Genomic DNA, 5704 nt, shown 5'->3' on the forward strand with positions numbered 1-5704 from the left:
GGAAGGCCTGATGCCATCTCTGATAGTAAAAACAAATTTATTAGCATAATCGTAGGATCGGGAAATCAGAGGATTATATGGCCTTCATTTCTGAGCTCTTTTTATCTCACTGGGCATTACTGCTTGTCCCATTTTATATATGAGAAACTGATGGCAGACAGTTGACAGATTCAATATAACAGATTCCAGCTTCGGATTCAGTGAATCCTCAGGAGAGTATCATGCCTGCTCCTCAAAACTGAAAGCTCCATTTATGAGTCTTTTGTGTCTTGCTCCACAAATATAAACATTTTCTTCTATGGCGAAGAAGGTCCCTACAGCTACCGATTTACTTAAAGTTTTAAAGTGACATACTACGCCTGCTTTTACCTATTTGCAAGTGCCATATTTATTATGTTTTGCTAACTTTTAGATGAATTTTAATTTCTGGATTAAGCTATTTATAATCACATCAATTTTCACTTCAAAAAAATAGTCCAATAATTTAGAATTAAGATATAGTCAAGCATTTAGTAAATGTTTCAGTTTATACCAAGGGATAAATTACTAGTTTAGCTCATAAAGTAAATCAGTCCCTGTTCAAATCCTATCAAGTTGTTACTCCTTATACTCCTGTCCATTAAAGAAAAAGCTATGTGGCCCTGGCTGATGTGGCTCAGTTGGTTGGAGTGTTGTCCAGTACAGTGAAAGGTCTCGGGTTCAATTCTGGGTCAATGTATACACCTAGGTTGTGGGTTCGAGCCCAGGTCAGGGCCCATGTGGGAGGCAACCAATCGTTTCTCTCTCACATCCATGTTTCTCTCTCTCTCTCTTGTTTTCTCTCTCTTCATTTCTCTTTCTCTCTAACATGTCCTCAGGTTAGGATTTAAAAAGAAAGAACAGAAAAAACCACGTAGAGAGGACTTGGAATTTCTGAAAGAAGATTTGATATTCTGTTAACTTTTCTCTGAGACATTTACTTCCTGCTACACAGTAAGCATTCAATAAATATTAGTGTTTACTGTCATTATTATCATCACTAGAAGCCCATGCATGAAATTCGTACAAGGAGCTCGGCCCTCGCAGCCCCGGCTTCGTCAGGAAGGTCGTTCTACTGTTCCGTCTCATTAGCATATTAGCTCTTTATTATATAGGATTCCTCAGACTAGGAGCTATCATTTTTCACTAAGAATTGACATCCCATGTAATACACAGTATAGAAAAAACAGTCAATAATATTGTAATATCTAGGTACGGGGCCAGTTGGGTACTGGAAATATCAGGAGGCACACTTTGCAAAGTATATGATTATCTAACCACTCTGCTGTACACCTGAAACTAATACAAAATAATACTGAATATAAAAATGTAATTTAAAAAAATTTAATAAATAAAAAGATTTTTAAAAAAAGAATTGACATCCCAGTTGATAGCCATGCTCTTAGGTCTTAGTCATGCTCTAAAATTATTACTTTAAGTTTAAACAGTACATTTCAAAAAATGTTACTAACGTAATCCTCTCCGATAAAACTATTTTAGATATTTATACTCCAGATAGTACACATTTTTCCATTGTTGCTAATACAATTTATCTTCATCCAACTCCAAGCTCGTGTCTGCTTTGTTCAGGCAATTATCTGGCCATATCTATCTAACTCATTCAGCATGGCTTACATAGGAAATTTATTTTTAAACAAGTGCGTTCAATTCAAATTGGGGAAAAACCTCTGAATTCTTTCGAGCTAATCACAGAAATGATCACTCATCCCGTGTAGCCCCAAAGATAATGGCACGTGCAATATCCACAGTTTTCCTTCTGCGTCGATCCTGCTCATTTGTCTTGGCCCCAGACCAGCGCATGTCAGCAGTTCCACACGCAGACCTGCTCTGCCCCCTTCCCAGATCTATTGAGAACGCTGGTTACAGGCATACATTCTCCAACAGATGTTCCAACAGACTTCAAAACGCAGTAGATATATTGCTCTTTCCTAAACACTGGAGAGAAGGATTTTTTAAAATATCTTCCATTTCTCTCCTCATCGTAGTCATGTTTTCCTCTTTAACATATGGAATATATTTCTAAAAACTGTCTTAACAACCTTGTCTGCTAATTTCACCAGGTCTGTAATTCCTGTCTTTTCTATGGATGGATATTTTTCCTTAGAGTTGTGGGTATTTTCCTGCTTTTTCCTTTGCCTGGCACTTTTTGCTTGGATACTGAATATTGTGAATTTTACATTGTTGCGTGTGTATTTTGTTGTATTCCTATAAAGAATGTTGGACTTTGTTCAGGCATGCAGTTACGTTACTTAGGATCAGTTTGGTTCTTCTAAGGTTTGCTTTTACATTTTTTTTTTACTTTTTTTTTTTTTTTAAATTAGAGCAGGTCCAAATCAGCCTTGAAGCCAAGGGCTAATTTCTGCTTGCTGCTACCGAGGACTCTATACAATGCCCTGTGTATTACAAGGTCTTTCTATTTTGGATGATGGGAGCATGAACGATTGTCAGCTCTGGATGAGTGCCAGGCATTGTTTGGCTCTATAAATCTAGAGACACAATCTGCTGTTCTAGAAAAGGTTTTGTTTTATATATTTTTAAATATATTTTTTGTTGATTTCAGAGAGGAAGGGAGAGGGAGAGATACAGAAACATCAATGATGAGAGAGAATCGTTGATCGGCTGCCTCCTGCACGCCCCACACTGGGGATCGAGCCCGCCACCCAGGCATGTGCCCTGACTGGGAATCGAACCCTGACCTCCTGGTTCATAGGTTGACGCTCAACCACCAAGCCACATTGGCTGGGCTAATTAGTTGTTTTTAAGAGCCATTATCTTTTGCGGGAGCTAGATAACTGAAAACCGTGGTTATATGAGGAGAGATAAAAAAGGGCTAGGATTGGGATGGCGCACCTGAAGACTTCTAGGATAGCTTGTGAAATTCTTTCCTTTTCTTGACCTGGTAATGGCCACGAGGAAATTTGCCTTATAATGATTCACTAAGCTCTGCACTGGTTTTGTGTGGTTTTCCAAATCTATATTTTACTTTAAAACAAAAAAAATGGTTTATTAAAAAGGAAAAGAAAAAATATCCATGTGGTTTGGCACAGAGGCATTTATTCTTCTTCCAAAATTCCTTCAGACTATGGACTCTCTCTAAATCACTTCGGGCTCCTAGTAAAAACTATTAGTTTATTCTAATCCTACAGACATCAATATCCACACAACCTCAAGCATAAGAATATGAGCTTCTTGGGTCCTAGACCTTGCAATTTGCAAAACTGAATTAATTGCTTTCACATTTCTAAATCTTTCCCTTTCTCCTCTAAGTGAGAAAAAAACATGTAGTACCCAAAAAAGGCATTTTATAAACTGGCTTGCATTTCCTTATTGGCAGAAACTTGCTAGTCCCTTTTTTAAATGAATTTTCAGTTTCAAAGGAGAAAATCTGTATTGCATTTGGAGTTTTGTTTGGTGGTGGTGGTGGTGGTGGTGGTGGTGGTGTGTGTATGTGTGTGGTTTAGTTTGCAAATGTTAGCATTTTAGCTCTCAAGTCCTAAGTTTTACTAAAATGTTTTAAACAGACTGTAGCAGATGAATTATACTCTTTTATTCTTTTGTCTTCCTTTCCATTATTCTTTCATCTTCACTTCTGACTTCATTTCCCATTCACAATGCAAATTGTCGTATGTACCTTGTTTCTTTAAATGGTATCACCCAGCTTCACTGACAAAATAAATTACAATTTCTGATTAGGAGATTAAAATTCACCATCAAAGTTCACACTGCATATTTTGTAAAACTTTCACAGTGCATTTATTTTAGTTATATTAGAAACCACTGTTGCTGGTTGAGCTCCTGCTGTTGCACTTTCCACCTGGGAACCAAAGATTACAACAGGAGTAAAACTACAATCAGTTCAGTAGTCCATAGCAAAAGTATACTTAAAAATGAAAAACATTAAAGTCACTATTGCCATGTTAGGACTTACTATTATTTAAAGCACCCTTGATAATGCAGCCAATGACCATAGAAAAAAGAAGTGTTTCATTGAGCAGATCTTTTTAAAAAAAAATATTTTTTATCATTTATTTCAGAGAGGAAGAGAGAGGAAGAGAGGAATAGAAACATCAATGATGAGAGCGAATCACTGATTGGCTGCCTCCTGCACACCCCACACTGGGGATCCAGCCCCTCCCCAGGCATGTGCCTTGACCAGGAATCCAACTGTGAACTCCTGGTTCAAAGGTCGATGCTCAACCACTGAGCCACCCCAGCCAGGCCAGATCTTGATTTAACATCTGTCTCTATGAGTTTATCAAAGCATAAATGGGGACCCAAGAAGGAAGGCCACTGTTTCTTCCACAAGTACAGGAGAAAATGTGAATGTGTCTCAGTGAGTGTCTTTATTTCTGTTGAATTTAAGAAATTCTCAATTCACACTAAATTCCCAAAGTCTTGGTTTCCGTTCACAAAATCTAAAGGTGGTCAAAAGTAATTATGGCCACTAGAAATTCCCAACCTGCAGTCATTTTCCTAATTTAAAACTCCTACTAGCTTCATTGGTAGGTTGGCAAGCCTGAAGGCATTTTTTTAAAATATGTTTGTTTTTTTTTTATTGATTTCAGAGAGGAAGGGAGAGAGAAATAAAAACATCAAGATGAGAGAGAATCCTTGATCGGCTGCCTCCTGTATAACCCCCTACTGGGGATTGAACACACAACCCGGGCATGTGCTCTTGACGGGAATTGAACCTGGGACCCTTCAGTCCACAGGCCGACACTCTATCCACTGAAGGCATTTTTTTTTTTTATCAAAAGACAATGTGATCAATATAGGTTTGTGTGTTATTTATACTGGGTCTGCTCCTTCTTTCTTCCATCCTTGCTCCTCCCATCAGGGGAGCTGCAATCCCTCATTTCTTAGGAGAACCCATTCATTTCTGCAAATTAGGAACTGAAACAAATACTAATGTTATAATCATTGCCCACTTCCTACTGCCATTCCTAGCCAGATAAACTGGACCCTAAGATAACTTTGTCATAATTATCCAGATAAATCAGACCAGGTCTATGCCCATCTCCTACCAACAAATCCTGAGTGAAGAATAAGCAACTGTGTGGACTGGTGCGACACACCTACACTGAGAAGCCTGCAGACATGGACAGCTCTCCTACCTTTCACTCACCTGGTCTATGAGGACTTCACTCTGGATACTGTTATCCGAATAGTTTCTATACAGCCACCTAAGTTAACTCTTACAGTACACATCTAAGAAAAGAACAGTTTTCCTAACTGCTACTTGCTGCTACCAGGCCTAGAAGTGCCCAGCAGCCCCCACCCAGGACCTGTGTATCCCACAGTTCTCAGCTGCAGCCCTGATTTTCCAGTACTTTCTGACCCTCCATAGGATTATGTGGAAGAGTTTTCAGATTTTTCTTTTGATGAATCAACAATTCAATGGTAATTTTTAAAAGGAAAAAAAAATAGTGCTTAAACAGGAAAATATTCTGTTTTTGAAGATATTGTTCACTTTCAGGCATGCCAAAAGTTTAAGAAGAAAAAAGAAACAAGGCATAAAAAGAGAGAATTGTCTTAAATTGGCCACTGGTACCTAGATTGTCTAAGCTTTCTTTCTCACCAAAAGAAGACACTTTTAGGTCATTCCCTGAAATCTAACAGATGACACTGCCCATGTGCTTGTAAGCTGGTCTCTATTATTTATTAG

At 38.2% G+C, this 5704-nt stretch overlaps 1 long non-coding RNA gene across 1 annotated transcript; it reads right to left on the bottom strand.

Moving 5' to 3' along the window:
* Nucleotides 1-1346: 1346 nt before the first annotated feature.
* On the bottom strand, nucleotides 1347-4144 carry LOC111826268. The gene is made up of 2 exons (XR_002829551.1): nucleotides 3671-4144; nucleotides 1347-1974 (listed from the first exon to the last, which is right to left on the bottom strand). It is a non-coding gene; the product is annotated as an uncharacterized LOC111826268 (long non-coding RNA).
* Between the last annotated feature and the right edge of the window lie 1560 nt (nucleotides 4145-5704).

This window comes from Myotis lucifugus, unplaced genomic scaffold, assembly GCF_000147115.1.
Source record: "Myotis lucifugus unplaced genomic scaffold, Myoluc2.0 scaffold_65, whole genome shotgun sequence".
NCBI lineage: Eukaryota > Metazoa > Chordata > Mammalia > Chiroptera > Vespertilionidae > Myotis > Myotis lucifugus.